Here is a 17,658-nt window from a genome sequence, read left to right on the forward strand (position 1 = left end):
TTGGAGGGGGGTTTTAGTTCGGAGGTGGGTGGGGTGGACTGGTCGCCGAAGCTGTTATGTATGTCGGCGATTTTGTTGTGGAAGAATGAGGCTAGAGAGTCGCAGAGGTCTTGGGAAGGAGTGATGTCATTGGTGCCGGAGGTGGGGTTGGTAAACTCTTTGACAATGTTGAATAGTTCTTTGCTGTTGTGGGCGTTGTTGTCGAGTCAATCCTTGAATGCTGATTTCTTGGTGGATCGGATCAGTTGGTGGTGTTTGCGGGTGGCGTTCTTGAATGTGGCCAGGTTGTCAGTGGTTGGGTTTTTTCGCCAGGCTTTTTCGAGGGTGCAACAGATCTTCTTGGATTTCTTGAGGTCGTCATTGAACCAGGGGGCTTTTTTGCTACCTTGCTGGACTTGAAGTGACAACACTACAAATAGACACCACACAGGTTTAATATAAAAAATAAGTAGACTCTATATAGAGTTACTGAAAGACCATAAACGACAAAAATACACACTATGATTACTTCAAGATGGTAGATTTAAGCTTAGTACAATTCAGCTCTTAGGTGCGACACTCTGCGTCAATGTACCTTAAGTTGCGTTGCGCTTCCACGACAAGCAATGTCGCAGCAATGGGAATAGTGGCAAAGTTCAGATACAAAGAAATAAAGACGTGAAGATCTTCCAGAGGCAGCACATTTGTCGGGGATGCATGAAGTTCTCGGTTTGATGCGTGGACTGCAACGGCGACACCCTTACGATGCGAAGGCAACAGCTCCAGCGGTGACGCTCTTCTCCAGCAATGCGTGAAGCTTCCGCTCGATGCGACAACTACAGCGGCGACATCCAAGATGCGACAGCAGCAGCTCCGACGGCGGCGCGCTTCTCGGGGAATCGAGGTGTTCTTAGTCAATGTGGTGCAATGCGCCAGTTCCAGCGGCGACACCCTCCTTCGGAGTTGTGACGGCAGGCACGGCGACGGCGACACGCTCTGACCTTGTTGTGAGATTCTTCTCCTGATGTGGTGCAGTGCGACAACTACAGCGGCGACACCCTCCTTCAGAGTTGCGAAGACAGCAGCAGCGACGGCGGTACGCTTCCTCTTCGTTGCGTCACACTTCTCTCCGATGCAGTGCAGTGCGACAGTTCCAGTGGTGACACCCTCCTTCGGAGTTGCGACAGCTGGCACAGCGACGGCAACACGCTTCTTCTCGTTGAGTCGTGCTTCCAGCTCCTTGCGACACACAGTCCCTCAGAAGGCCCAAAACAGCAGCAGGCACTTCCAAAGAACTCTGGGAAGCTGGGGGGTGAAGTCTGTTGTCCCTGAGACTTCAGCAGGAGACAAGCTCCGTTTCAAGCTGTTGAGATCCTTCACAAGTTGAAAGCAAAGTACACAAAGTTCCATTCTCCTTCCTTTGGCAGTAAGGCAACCACTGCAGGCCAATCCCCAAAGCAGCACTTCAGCTTGGGAATAGTCTCTCCTCAGTTTCTTCAGGTTCCTTTCCTCATTAAAGGTTTCTTCTCGTAGTCCAAAGTGACCTAATTTCATGGGATCAGGGTCCCAATATTTATACCCCAAAATCCTTTGTTCTTTGAGGGGAGAGGGGCCTTTGCCTAATCCAAACCAGTTCTGAAGCACTCTGTTTACCAGACTTCTCCTTTCCTTTTGCAGTGCAGGTCAATCATATCAGACGCCCCACAGGAGGTGAAGCCAGCATTGTGGAAAGCAAGTACAGTCTTGGAGCACTTTGTTTACAGGACTCCTTCTCTTCTTTCAGTGTGCAGGGCAAAGAAATCAGCCGCTCCCCAGGGGCTGGAGCCAGCATTGTGGAAGGCAGGCACAGCCCTATTCAAGGTTCAGGTGCAACTCCTCCCTTCCATCTAGATGCAGATCTCTCTATTCACCACTGGGTGACTCAGCCTGTCTCCTGGAATTCCCCAGCCCAGTCACTCACAAATCCAGACATAGGAATACACAACCTAGCAGAGGCAGGTTTGAATGGTTAGACAAGCAAACACCTACTTTCTAAAAGTGGTATTTGCAACCACAGAATATTAAAATCAACTTCACTAAAAGATGTATTTTATTCTTCTGAGTTCAGGCATACTAACCTCGAATTACTACCATGTTCTCTGAGACAGTTAGGTTTATAAAATGTAAAAACTCTAACAGCCCATTCTGGCCTATGGAGAACAGGTAGCCTTGCAATAGTGAAAAACGAAAATGGCTGCAATTCACTATTAGGACATGCCACACACATCAGGGCTTGTCCGATCTTATACTTACAATGCACCCTGCCCTTGAGCCTACCATAGGAGTGACTGATATGAAGAAAAAGGGAAGGTTTAGGGACTGGGAAGTGGGTGCACTTGCCCAATCAGCATGACAGTACCAGACTGCACGCAGGCTCTGCAATGGCAGACCTTAGTCACATTTTGCAAGGCTGCTTCTGTGGGTGGCACAACCAGTGCTGCAGGCCCACCAGCAGCATTTGGATTTACACGCCCTGGGCACACTCAGTGCACTAGACTAGGGTCTGATAAGTAAACCAAATAGTCAAACATGGAACCACTGATTAATACATCATTTTACAAAAGGGAGCACTTGCACTGTGGCACTGAATAGCAGTGGCACAGTGACCAAAGCATCTAATACCAGCAGAAATACATGAGGCAACAGTCAAAATGGAAGGGAGAACCCACACCAATGGTGCCAGGACTAACAACACTTATATAATACCACTTACTCTGCATATGCAAGTGGAGTCCTATTATTCCTGCAAACAGGAGATCATTTTACAGTTGCAATGCAGTTAGTTGACAAACAAGGGGGATATGTTTTTGTATAAAGTAATTTGGATGGAAAGGCCCTCTATCTGCTAAGGGTTTACCTCACTAACTCAGGCTTGGCAGAATTCTTGGAGCACCTCACTAAACTATTAGTTATGATTTCTTCTAAATCACTTGTCATCACAGGAGACTATAAATACTTACTGAATGAGTAGGAAGTGTTAAAAGTTTTTATTCATTGCATATGCATCAAGAACACAGAAGGTTTGCAGAAACAGCTCCATTCACAGCTTGCTAAGCTTGAAGGGGAGATGAGAGAATTGGAAATTCAGGCTCTAATAGATGAGACCGATAATGCTACATTGGAAGGCAAGATGCAGTCACATGTTGACCTGAGGCAAAGGCTGAGGCACATTAATAAAAGGAATACATGGCCTTGCCTCATTCAGAGGGGGACAAGCCAAGTGGTTTATTAGCATGCCTTGTCAAGGCAGAGGTATCACATTATATGATCACAACTATTCCACATTATACAATCTCGCTTATTCCATATCCAAATGGCCACTTAACTTGCTCACAAACACACATAAATTATGTTTTTGTTACATATTACTCAAACTTATATAACACAGGCATAACTGCGGAAACAATTGCAGAAAAAAATATATATTAGAGAGGCAGACTCTAAAACCCTTTGAGGGAAGCAGACCGACATATTGGATGCACCGTTATCATTACTCGAATATCATGATCAACACTCACAAGATTAATACCCCCCGCAAACCAGGATTAAAGGTAATCTTTTCTGTAGCTGGCCAGCACTCTATCGTGGTTGGTCTGAACTTGTGATTTTGTCCTGGTCTATCACGACCAAATATTCACTGTTGGCGCTTCGTGCTTTTTGGCAGTATTTTCACTAAAATCTTTAAAACTGTATATCTCGTTTTCTTTTTATTGGATTCTTGTCGTTTTGGTCTTGTTTCATGTATTAAAATAAGTTCTATTTTCCTAACTTGGTGCAGGTGGAGTTTCCACTTGATTGCAGTTTAAAGTGTTACACAAATGTTTTTACACATTGCCTCTAAGTAAAGCCTGACTGTTCTGTGTCAAGCTACCAAAGGGTTGAACATAGGTTAATTTAGGGATAGCTTGTGTGTCACCCTGACAAACATTGTGGTGCTGCTTGACCAGGTCTCAAATCTCCAGGACGCCAACTACCTGATTAGTTACACCGTTTATCTTTCACAGAGTTTGTTTTACACTCTTTCATTTCAACTTCATTTAATTGAATTCATTTATGCTTTCTAGAAGGGTTCATTGCATTAAATGTATTTCCAAATCTATGTAGGATCATAAATTCTGCAGAACTGTTTTCTATGTACCTCTTCTGGCATCTCTGGTTCCTCTTTGAGAAGGATACATTTCTTCCATTAATGTTTTAGATTTGTAAAGGTGGTCATTTGGAGGGGGAGTGCCTTTTGAAAGTTGGTTTATGTTTTTTCATATCTGAGGCTGTTACATGTGTTTACCTTATCAATGTTTGTTCCTACCTCTTTTTAGGGTGAGGTAATATGGATTTTAGCAGAATTACACATATTTTGAAAGCTTGCAGGTGTACTTTGTTTTTATTTGCTTGCATAGTTTTGATTTTTAATTATATGGTATCATTATTAAAGATGCCTTTGTATAATGATAATGTACATTGGGCATTTTGGAAACAGAATTCCCATTCATGTGTGGCACTCATGACTTAATTTCATGATGTCTTAGGGAATGGAATCTTCACATTAGTGTTACTAATATCTAGCTAGTATAAGAAGTATGGCAGATGCTAGCATTCTACTAGACTTGTGAGCAACATGACCATAAATGCTGGCTGCTGACAAAATGAGGGCTGTGCTCACTGCATGTAGCCAAGGAGAGATATGTGGGGATAGGGTTATTTCCACAACACAATAGAATGTAATGTGGGCATCTGACCTGTCAGCCTAAGGGTGCTCTTCCTACAAATGTGTTGCCTACTTCCCTCCTGTTTGTTTGCTTAAATTACGTTTTCCTAGCTTTAGGGCTCTGTAAACTTTATGATTGCTAACCAGTGCCAAAGTGCTTGTGCACACGCTTTAAAACATGGTGCAATTGGCAGACACCTGATTGGCACATTTAATTTACTTATACGTTCCAAGAAGAGTGGTACACCATGTACCCAGGGCCTGTACATTAAATTTCACTACTTGGCCTGAAACACTTATTGTGCCACCCCCTTAAGTTGCCCTTTAAAACATCTCTCATGTGCAGTTTCAAACTACCAATTCAACCTGCTAAATTAATTCATCTGTAAGCTAGGCCCTAAATAGCCCATAGGGCAGGTTGCATTGTATTTATAGAGTTGGACATGTACTTCTGAGCTTTGCATTGCCAGCTGCTCGTCGCTGCTCTGAGGCGATCGTGCTCCAGCCTGGTGTCTCACTGTAATTTTTCAGGTTTCAAATATTTATAGTTCCCCCTGCTATATTGTTGTCTGTTTCATTTTTCAGGTATAATTCTCCTATTTTTAATTATCGTTCCTCCTATATTATTTTTGCTAGTTTCCTTCCTTTACAGGTGATTCCCCATACTTGCTCACTGTCTTTCCTGCCACTGCAGCCCCCCCAACACAGCCACCGCTCCCGCCTCCCCTTCTCCCCTCCTCCAGTTCCGCCCCCTCCCCTACTTAATTGCAGCCGATGTGCAGTTGCACCACTGGCACACTGAAGGCGCGCCTAAGGCAAGCCCGTCTGCGCCCGTCATTGACCAGACGGCGACCAGCGCCAAGAACCCTGACTCTCCCAGGCCCCACTGTTACGACTCTACCACCATCCATGCACTCGATCCCGGACGACACTCCGACTGCATCAGGTCCTCGCTAATCACCACCCACGGACGATTCTCGTGCAGACCCTGCTGCAGATCCTTCACCACCAACATTACCCTCACTACTGCCAAAGTTCCACCTGCAGCACGCACCTCTAATACCCTGACATGCATCCTCCTCAACGTGCACTCCCTGCACCGACATGCCATAGAGATCTGGGACATGATCAACACCCTCTCGCCCGACGTCGCATTCTTCACAGAAACCTGGGCCAACGCCACCTCCGGCCCGACATCCCGATGGCCATCCCCGATGGCTACAAGGTCTAGAGAAAGGGCTGCCCCCACCTCCCAGGAGGAAGACTCGCTATTGCACACAAAACCCCCCTCCAACTCTCCATTTTCAGCACGAGTGATCCCCACTCAAACACAGAATACCTCCACTTCCAGATCGACACCAGCCCCAGGACCATGCTACGCAGCACCCTCATTTACAGACCACCAGGACCTCACACCCAGTCCGCAACCACCATCGCCGAGCTCACCATACCCCTCGCAATCACCTCCACGGACTACATTCTACTCGTGGACCTGAACTTCCACCTCGACAACCACAATGACCCCGACTCCATCACACTCCTCGACAGCCTCGCCAACCTCGGACTGAAGCAACTGGTCAACACGCCCACACAGAGAGCCGGACACACCCTCGACCCTATCTTCGCGGGAGGAACAAACATTTGTTTCAGCCACACAACCCAGCTCCTCTGCACGGACCACCACTGCGTCCACTTCACTTTCAACACCACCACTGCACCCAAGCCTGCCCCATGACCACCACAAAAGAGATGGAGCAAGGTCACAGAGGAACTCCTCATCACCACTCTCCTCCAAGACCCCCCCAAGGGCAATAACTGATACCACCTCCGTAGCCACAGAACTCCACCGCTGGATCTCCTGTGGTGCCGACAAGCTCACACTCCTCCACCTCTCGGCTAAACAACACCCTCTGAAGGCCACCTGGTTCACCAAAGAACTGCATGAAGCCAGACACACTTTCAGACGCCTATAGAATACCTGGCAAAACCAGAAAACCACGGAAGCACGGAACAACCACAAGAGCACCCTAAAGGAATACCACCAGCGCATAAGAGACACCAAACAGACCTTCATAAGGGACAAGGTACAGAGCAATGCGACCATTGGCAAGGAACTGTTCAATGTCATACAGCAGATCACTAAACCCACCCAGCGAAGCCACGGACGTCACACCTTCCCAGGAACTCTGCGACAAACTCAGCCCATGCTTCCATCTGAAAATCAAGACCCTCTATGATAATTTCAGCGAACAGACGCTGGACCCCCCCCCAACACCACTGACAAACCAACCATCATCACCTGGTATCCCACCACCATCGAACATGAAGAAAACCCACTCAGGAGCCCCAACGGACCCCTGCCCACCGCACATACTCCACAGAGCCGCTCCCGCCATCGCACCCAAACTTGGACTGACGATCAACACCTCCTCCAAGTCCTGCATCTTCCCTGAAGACTGGAAGCGGGCGGAGGTTAAACCCTTCCTCAAGAAACCCAGGACCGACCCAACCAACTTTAAGAACTACCGGCCCATCTCTCCCCCCCCTTACGCGGCCAAAGTCACAGAGAGACTCATGAATGCCCAACTGACCACCTTCATCTGGATTCCGCAGCAACCGCAGCACTGAGAGAGCCCTCCTAGCCGCCACTGACGACATTTTTATTTATTTTTATTTATTTATTTATTTTAGTGTTTTATAGAGCACAAACTTGACCCGTTAGGGTTTCAGAGCGCTTTACAGGAACAAAACAGTATACAATAGGTTTGAAGTCACAAAAGTACACAATAGTATAGGAAGGGGCGGGGTGCTAGGTACATTAGGGATAGAGGGTACATATGTACATTATACATTATACATATTACTCGTGGCAATAGTCTAAAAAGTGTTTAATAGGGTAGGAGGTGGCGGGGTGCTGGGTACATAAGGGATAGAGGGTACGTAGGTACATTTTGCATTATACATTTACTCGTGGCGATCGTCTCAGATGTCTATGGGGGTTGAGGTGAAAATTAAGCAGGGAATTTGCCCATAAGCTACTCGACCAGGGACACACTGCGGCCTTCATCCTTCTAGACCTCTCTGCAGCCTTCGACACCGTCTCTCACCACACTCTCGCAGCCAGACTGCATGATGCAGGGATACAGGGAGCAGCCCTCGACTGGATCCATTCCTTTCTCTCTGGCAGAACCCAGAGGATCAGACTCCCCCTTCCTCTCTTAACCCTCCAACATCAACTGCGGAGTCCCCCAAGGATCATCGCTCAGCCCAAGCACTTCGGCATTTACATGGCCCTCCTTCGCTGCCATTGTAAGACAGCAGGGTCTCAGTATTGTATCCAACACTGACGACACCAGCTCATCCTCTCACTCACGAAGAACCATGAAGACACCAGACTCTGCTTCCACAAAGGAATGAAGAACATACCAGCCTGGATTAAAGACAGCTGCTTCAAACTCAACTCAGAGAAGACTGAGGTCCTCATCCTCGGACCCTGCACCTCCGCCTGGGACATCACCTGGTGCCACCCTGCTCTTGGGACTCCACCCACTTGTGGTAAATAAAGGTATTACCCGGACTTAATTTCTATACATTAATAATGAATAAGGATAGCTCATGAAATGAGAGGCAGAGTCCGTGTTGTCCGAGTCAAAAAGGGCTTTATTTCAATGACTCGAGTCAGGGGAGAATCGGGTTCCATCACCACTAAGGTTCAGGAAGGGATATCTAACGTTTATTCACATCATACATTATATATAGTAAAACCATACAATTGGAATGAATAGAGAAGGCGGTATGCTCCAGGCGGAGCAAGTGAAAGAAGGCGTGAAAGAAGGCGTACACGTAGGTGTGCACTTGATGAGTCATAGATGTGTCATAAGTGGGTGGATACATAGAGGAGGTCTGCAGGGTCAGCAGAAACCTTTGCCTTACTTGTGCGCGCAAAACTGGTCATGACGTGTAACTGACGTGTAACTGGGGAGAACAGAGGGGAAGCTGACTTTAGCACTAGAAGAGGAGTCTGGGATGTCAGAACGACCTGTACCTTTAGCATATCTGATATCTGGTGTTTGGAGGATGTATTGTCTGAAGTAAAGGTCTCTCGAGCAAAAGCTGTTCATCACTAAATGCTAGTGTGTGCATATATTTCTTCGTGCACTGCGTGGGGGTCATGGGCCTTCTATGGTAACGGGTTCAGTAAATCACTTGAATGGAGACAGGAAGGCTAGGCCCTATGCTCTGCAAGCAGAATATGTTTACCCCTCTCACTAGACTGGAATGTGTTTTCGCGGAGCTGAGCTGATAACTGTAGGCAAAATACCGTCTTGGCAGGCAGGCCAGGCCGGGCACCTCTCGGCTGAGCAGGAAGTAAGGGAGAGGTCAGGGATGCATACCTAAACTGCAGCTTTCAGAGTCAGAAGAGGCTCGGAGCCTGAATTCAGGGCCTGGCTCGGCTGGGCCACAAAAACGTGTGCTTCTCGATAATTAAACGTGTACCATGTAAACGCATTGGCAACGTAGGCCTCAGTGCAGAATGGACGTTTCATTCATGGAAGGCCTAATAACTGACATGCTAATGTTGAACGGAAATGCAGAGGCATTATTATTGCAGGCATGGGAAAGGAATTACATGATAACATGGACATACATGGGGCATAAGGTACATACATAGGGTGCATGTAGGGTACACACTGGCTACGTAAATTTCTATTTCCTCATTCCCTCCTTGTTCCCTACTGTGCCCTTCAGGATACATCTATTTTCATGAGACCATCTATCTGTTCATATAGCATCATTTGCTCATCTTTTTTCATTCGGGCACGGGAACGTGAACGTGGACGGGGAATACAAGCAGTGGCACAAGAGCCGCAAATCGCTGGGCCACATTGCAGACAGAGACAGCAACTGAATACTATGAGCAGTATTATTCCCAGGAATGGCAATACTTTCCATCCCCAGGCTGATATCACACTCCAGAGCCAACCGGACGAAGTCCAGGTGCCTGGATTCTGGTGTATCTCGTGAGCTATTTTATGGAGCCTTGTTATTGCTGCATACACTGATGGTGCGTTATTAGGAATAAACACACAACAACTCAAGCCGATCACTCTACAAGCTCCGCCCCTATCGGCCAGGATGACGTCAAGAACAAGGCGGTTCTGAAGAACAACAAGTCTCATAGCAGACTGTTCCTCGGTCAAGTTACCTAAGGCAGAAGTAGTCTCATTCACTATTGCTTCCAATGTTCTGGTTAACCTACGTATTAATTTACTATTTTGGACGGGACCTATGAAGAAAAAGAATCCTTTATTGAAATCTGTATATTGCTCCAGAACTGTCTCAGTCTGATCGACAACCGGGGACTCGGTCTCCCTCTTGTGTCTTACATGTACGAGTCGGGAGTCTCGGTGATAGTGGGATGGGGCTAGAAAAACAGGTGGCAGTAGGAACGCAATATAACATGTTCCACTCCTGTCTAAAGGCAGACGCACATAGGCTGTCTGACCACAAATAAAATAGGAATGGCGGGAAGCTTTGAAAGTAGACTTTCCTTTATCATTGAATTCGACCACAGTATTACAATCACTGTGTCCCAAGTGTACTGAACCATTTTTCCTAACACATAATTCACCTTTTACTGGTAAGACTGTTATAAACGGTGAATCTATATTTGTCTCGGACTGGACGTTCAGAATCATGAAGTTAAGGGAAACATTTCCTAATTCATACACTTCGTTTTCTAGATCTGTTCCTTTCCTTTGGGGAAAACCATCTTTGTCGGGAAAACATGCCTTATTCATAACTGTATTCAGGTCCCCCCAAATCCATTCACTCTGGGAGTTTGTGAACTGTCTGTCTTGTATTGATGACATTAAAGCAAACCAGGCTCCGCACGAACCATTGTGCGAAAACGGATAAGGAAAGAGAGGTAGAGCTCCCTCCATTTTCTGATAAGGTGGGAGTCGGCCACATACCCAGCAATTTGTGACATTGCTGGTCTGGTGAGAATGGTGTAACATACGAATAAAAGTATTGTTGCGCAGTGCTAGTCGATATGACAATTCATGGGGTGGCAGGTCGCTGAATGTGTGTTCTACAGTGTCATTGAAGGATGAATGTATATGTGAACCAAGAGGAGGAAAGAAAACATGTAGCGTCAAGCTTATACATACAATCGATATACTTAGAAAAAACATAATCATCAGAGTTACTATGCATCTACTGCGTAAGTTTTTGCAATATTTTTCTTTCATCATTTTCTGCCTATCTCTCTGGCTATTCGGGTCTACGATCTTATACATGTCAGGAACCTGTCTAACCGCTTCACCCGAGGGGGACTTAAACAATTAAACGCTGTCTGACTTACTAGATCGTAACTTAGATTTATACTCCTGTTGCGGAGTTTTTTCTAGAAAAGGGGGCTTAATGTCAATGTTCTCGGAACAGTTCTCAGAGTCCTTTGCTGAACCAAGTCCATGGAAACGCTTCACGTGATGGGCGTGGAGCCATCCTTTTCTTCCCTCGACCTTGACGGCGGTTCTCGTTGTCAACAGGACCAATTGGGCGCACGCCAGCGGGGCTCCAGAGGGCTTGAACGGTCGAAGTTGCGGACAAACACCAGGTCTCCCGGAACAATTGTATGCGTTTTCACCTGGGTGTTGTCCGGGAAGGCAGCTGCAACCTGTGAACGACAAGAAAGGAGTGCAGACATCAAGGAAGCCAGGTAATCTGTCAGCATATTACTGTCGACATCGGTAATTTTTCGTGGCATAGGCGTACCCCACATATTCGGCGGTCTACCGAAAACCACCTCGTACGGGGATAGTCCGGTTCTGGAATGAGCTACCATACGCATGTAAAAGAGGGCAACCGGCAAGGCTACCATTCAATCCATGCCTTTTTCTGCACAGACATTCGCTAACTTGGTTTTGAGAGTCTGGTTGTGTCTCTCGACGAGACCTGCTGCCTCTGGGTGTCGTACGAAATGGAATTTCCACTGGTACCCTAACAAAAGAGATACTTGTTTCATCAATTCAGAAGAGAATGGCTGACCATTATCTGAGTACACGACACGGGGCAAGCCGTATCGCGGGAAAAACTCTCGGACCAACTGTTTGGCAGTGGTCACAGCAGTGTAATCTGGGACTGGATACGCTTCTGTCCATCTGGATAGGGCACATACAACTACAAGGACATACTTGAATCCTCGACATCTGTCCATCTGGATATAATCCATCTGGAGGATTTCAAAAGGGTGATCAGGAGGATGGAATCCACCTTGTTCCACCGGAATGCCTTTGCCTGGATTGAACTGGCAACAGATCATACAGGTACGCACTTTCTGTTTTGCTGCTGCACGTAAATGCTTGTTGAACCAGATGTTCTGTATGCTGTCTAACATGGCTTTTTCTCCTAAGTGTGCTGGACTATGTGCTGTATTAATGATAACTTGAACCATGGAGTCGGGGAGGAACCACGTGGCTTTGCCTTTCGTCATCCATCCCTGATCTGTCTGGACCCCTCCTTGTTCAGTCCATTTCTTGATTTCGTCTGGAGTGGCATGTGTCTGTATGTCAAGTACATCTTGTGAGGGATCCTTGACTGTCATGCAATTGGTCAATGGTGGTACTTCAGTCTTGGTCGTGTCTGTTGGAATGTCTGTGTGAGTCTGAGCTGTAAGTTTAGCTGTTCGATCTGCCAGGTCGTTACCCTGGGAAATGGTGTCTGTGACTTTAGTATGTGCTTTGCACTTCATGATGGCTATGGCTGTAGGCAAGTGTATTGCATCTAACAGGGCTTGAATGAGGGGACCATGCTGAATCTTGGCTCCATGGGAGGTCAGAAAACCTCTCTCTTGCCAAAGAACTCCAAAGTCGTGTACGACTCCGAATGCATACTGTGAATCTGTGTATATGTTTACTTTCATGTTCTTGGCTCGTATGCAGGCTTGGGTCAGAGCGATGAGCTCTGCTGCTTGGGCTGACAGGGTGTCAATGCGATGTGTCTCTATGACTTCAGTATCAGTGGTCACTGCATATGCGGCCACTAACTCTCCTGTGCTTGTTCTCATGCATGAACCAGCCACATAAAGTGTCAGGTCTGGGTCGGATAGTGCAATGTCTGTCAAGTCTTGTCTTGGCTTTGTCACTGTGTTAATTACTTCCACACAGTCATGTGGTGCAGGGTCTGATGCACTCGAGGGTAAAAGTGTAGCAGGGTTCAGGATATTGCAACGTCTGATCTCTATGTGTGGCTGAAACAATGTCAGTTCATATCCTGTCAGTCTTGCTATAGTCAGGTGTTGTGTCTGGGTCCTGTTCAAGAGAACTTCCACTGAGTGTGGAACCTGTACTGTCAAAGGATGTCCTAACACGATGGAATCACTTTGTCTGATTGCTAGAGCTGTTGCTGCAACTGATTTGAGGCACGCAGGCAGAGCCTGGGCCACTGGATCCAATGTACTAGAAAAGTAAGCACAAGGCTTGTGTTTTCCTGCTTGATCTTGTGTAAGGACAAATAATGCTGTTCCATCTCGTTCAGTGACAAAAAGTGTAAACGGTTTGCTGTAACATGGTGTCGCTAAGACTGGTGCTTGACATAGAGCTTTCTTTAATTCATTAAATGCAAGTGTATGTTCCTGAGTCCAAGGGAGGACAGTCGAAGACGCTGCCTCCTGTGTTGTCAACTGTATGAGTGGTTTGGCTAGATATGCGTACTGGGGAATCCATTGTCTGCAGTAAGAAGTGAGGCCAATGAAGGCCCGTACTTCCTTTTGTGTCTTGGGCTGTGAAAGATGTGCAATTAACTGAATGCGGTCAGGTGTCAACTGTCTACCCCTCTTGGACAGCAAGTGTCCAAGGTAGACCACTTGCTGGGTACAGAATTGTAACTTTGAAGGGGACACTTTGTGTCCCTTCTCTGCCAGGAAGTATAAGACTGTCAGTGATGCACGTTCGCAGTCTCGTTCTGTCCTTGCTGTGATCAAAAGATCATCAACGTATTGGAGCAATGCAGTGTCAGTAGGCATGTGAATACTGTCTAGTTGTCTCTTTAATGCTTGACTGTAAATACTAGGACTTTCTGTGAACCTTTGAGGAGCCCTCGTAAATTTGAAACTTCGTCCATTTAAACAGAATCCGAAGAGGTATTGGCTCTCTGGATGGATCGGGACACTAAAGAAGGCGTTCTTGAGATCAATTGCAGTAAAGAATGTCGCTTCAGAATCAATTGCAGTCAATAGCGAAGAAATGTCTGGGACCACTGGGTACTGTGGTATTATGCATTTGTTCAATTCTCGGAGGTCAATCACTAATCTGTAAACCGGTGGTGCATTCGAGTCAGTTCGTTTAAGAATCGGAATGATAGGAGAATTACATACATTGGAGTCAGTTTCTACAACCACTCCCTGTGCAATGAGTTCGTCAACAATTTTCAGTAATGCAACTACAGCATCAGGTGGCAACTTGTATTGTCGGATTCGTGGCAGTACAACTCCTTGCTTGAGTGTGACACGGTATGGTGTAATGTGCATGTAACCTACATCAGTCGGACCTTGTGCCCATAAATGCTGTGGTACATTCTGGAGTCTGTGGTCAAAATCTCTCAACACATAATGTCCTTTAAAATCACGTAAAAACAATCTCACTCCTTCCGGAGAACAACAAATCACTGCTCCTAGTTCCTTCAATGTTTTTATACCAAGCAAGTTTTCGGGACATGATTTCGTAAGCAACAAGTCTGTAGTGCGGGACAATGGACCAACTCCTAGGGAAACTGGCTTTGACACTTCGTTAACAATAGGCTTTCCTGAAAATCCCAGGGAAATATTCTGTGAGCCTGAGAGGGGTGCCCCTGGAACCTCGTCATGACTGATGGTAGTTCTGCTCGCCCCTGTGTCAATCAGAAACTTTCTGTCTTTCCCCAATACATGACTATGTACATAGGGACCCTCTTGATCCACAGGTACCTCAATAAGAGGCAAGCCAACCTCCCTCTCTAGGCTGTTTCATGAATACTGTTGATAATCTGGGTAGTCTGACTGTGCATACTGGTACATTTGTTGTGTGACATGTTGTGTGGCAGCGATGGGTTGGGGTACAGCTACTGTCTGTTGCGTGTTCTGTGGAGTTTGCGTGTTCTGCGGGATGTGATCCTGCCTTGGAGGGCGCGGTCTTTCTTTCGTCCTACCTGTAGCTATATTGTGTTTCAGGACAGCACATTCATTTATATAGTGACCTGGCTGTTTACAATAGTTACAGTTCCCTTTGACAGGTGCCGTGCCCTTTTTCTGGCCATCGGCTGGAACTGATTGAGCGACTAGTACTTTCATTTTCGTGTCTTTCATACGTCTCTTTTCGTGTTCCTGTTCTTCTCTAATTCGGTTCTGGTGGTACTGTAACATTTGTAACATTTGGGAAGGGCTATTTGCTTGCCAGGTACTCTCAACCTTCAGTACTCTATTTTTGATCTGTGGTAAGGAATTCTCTACTAATTTGGTCACAAAAAGGTGCGGGTACGATTCACTGCTTGTCTTCAGGCCACTGTTAATAATAAAACATTTTTCGAATCTAGAATAAAAATCACTAGTATCTTCATCTTGTTTCTGTTTACAGGCTGAAATAGCATCCCAATCTTCCTTTTTAGTAGTCAATAATCTCGGCAAAACTTGTATTAACAGCTCAGGTTATTCCTTAACTTTGTCCCCAAGACCAGTACCAGGGGCTCGTCTTTTATCTTCGTCTTCTAATTCTGTCCAGTTAATCTTTTTCTCTCCCACCTCCCACTCTTTTTCTTTAAGCTTTTCGTAAATGCCTGCTGGTAACAGTACTTTCAACATTTTAATCGTATCAGCATATGTATACTCCCCCATGCGGAGCATGTCTTTTAATTCCCGGTGGAACCCCCCTGGGTCTTTATCGTGACAGGTCAGTAGTTTTTTCATTTCCAATAATTCCATTTTCGTCAAGGGTGTGTAAACAAATACTCGTTGAAGCTCACCCCCTGCAGTTCTAACGGGATGAACCTCTCGTAGGGGGTTCTGTCTGTCTATGTGAAAGGTCTTCCTTCCTCGATGGGGTGCAGGAATCAAGTGCGGAATCAGAAAAGTCAAGTACTTATGTCGTTGATCTAGAATGACATTAATTAACTCGGTACCTAGGCCTCTCCATCTTGCTAGCAGTAAATCGTCCAGTAATTTATACAAGGGACCTGGATCAGAATGCTGACTCTCATACAAGGTGATGAGGTGTTGAACCATGTATATACCAGCTAAACGCTGTTCTTCTGGAGGAAGACTCAAAAATGTTTGCGCTACTATGTCATCCTTATGTATGTTAGAATTACAAGCCCATTGGACTGCTGACCGGGCTAGTTCCTGTTCATGCATAGTACTAAGTTCACTACTACCTACTCGTTTTTTCAGTGCTTGCTCAGTAGCTTGGAATAGGTGTTCAAGGGAATATCTTTCTGGTATTGGAGAGAGAGAACGTTTATTGTAATCTAAGCGTATGGGTCTATCAAACGGCCTTGCCCTACCTACGTAATTCATTTTATTCATTTCCCCTGTTACTGCATCATCGTCCTCTGAGACTTCGTCGTCCTCTTCCTCGGCTTGTTTCTCGGCTTGTTCTTTCTTGTGTATATCAAGAATTTCTTTACGAATTTTCCTGTACATGCTTTCTACTCTATTCTGTGTATCATGTTTACCCATAGCTATATTATCACTCCAGTTCGTCATACCTTGAGTTACTTCTTTATCGGGCTGGTCTCGTTCCCTGATCAAACAATTAACCAAAAACTGTAAGAGCATGCGCTGAAGTTCCACCTTTCTATTTGCCATGGCCTCATGTATACTGTCTGGTCCCTCCCCCGTTCTAATGAAGTGGTATATTCTGTCTAAATGGTCCTTCATGCCTGGTAGAGTAATCAAATAGTCTGCAACACGTCGTAATCGTATTGAGTATATGAGCATTGTGCCCTCACCTGGTACTGGATCATATATACAATCAGTGAGGAACTGTCTATGGGTTGCTAATGTCATTGGTTTCGGCGTGTGTTGTAGTGCTACATCTCGTAGTGATCGTTTTATCGGTGGTGGTGTGTGCTGTATATCTCTAGAGGGCCCCCCTCCCGATGCTCCTTGACTTGAGTCGCCTAGGCTTGAATCGGCTTTCACTGCCAGCGTTGTCGCTGGTAATGTGGGTTGATCTTGTACTACGGTTGCTGAGCGAAATGGATTGGTAGGGAGGGTGGCTGGAGGATTAGTAGGGTTGATAGGATTGATAGGGTTAGGAGGAGGTAAATTTACATTTACATATTCTGGAGCAGCGTCGTCTAGATAGGAGGAAAGGAAAATGTCCGCTGCTGTCTGTTTATAGCTACGGAATTTAGTCGGAATCAGTGGTGGCGGCAAGTTACTATGTACTTCCGGGGTCACTTGAGGTAGGCCCTCAGCAAGAATGGGATACATGCCTTTAATAAGGACATTTCTTTGTCTATCTAATTGTTCTGCCTTAACCCGTTCACCTTCTTCCTGTAGCTATTTTTCCTTGGCTTTTTCTGATGCTTCTCTACTTCTCTCTGCTTTCTGAATTTCTTTCTCTGTTCTTCTATGCGCTTCTTTACGCCACAACTCTATGGCAGCTTTCTGGGATTGTCTAGCTTTCTTTTTCCATAGTGCTTCCTCTACTCTCATGATGCAATCAGAATCCCATGTCCCTGAGACAGGCCATCCATATTTCTCTTCCAGATCCTTTGTGTAATCGACCCATAAATCTAAAAACAGTATGGCATCTAGGCCATGTTTCTGGTACATAAAATGTCCAGGAGTGCCCCTAGGCGGGACGGGAACTGCCTCTTCGAGTATCCCTCTCCTGGTTCCTATCTGACGTAATTTCGAAAACAACGGCATGTTTGAACTAACTTGAACAAAAACA

This window comes from Lissotriton vulgaris, chromosome 10, assembly GCF_964263255.1.
Source record: "Lissotriton vulgaris chromosome 10, aLisVul1.2, whole genome shotgun sequence".
NCBI lineage: Eukaryota > Metazoa > Chordata > Amphibia > Caudata > Salamandridae > Lissotriton > Lissotriton vulgaris.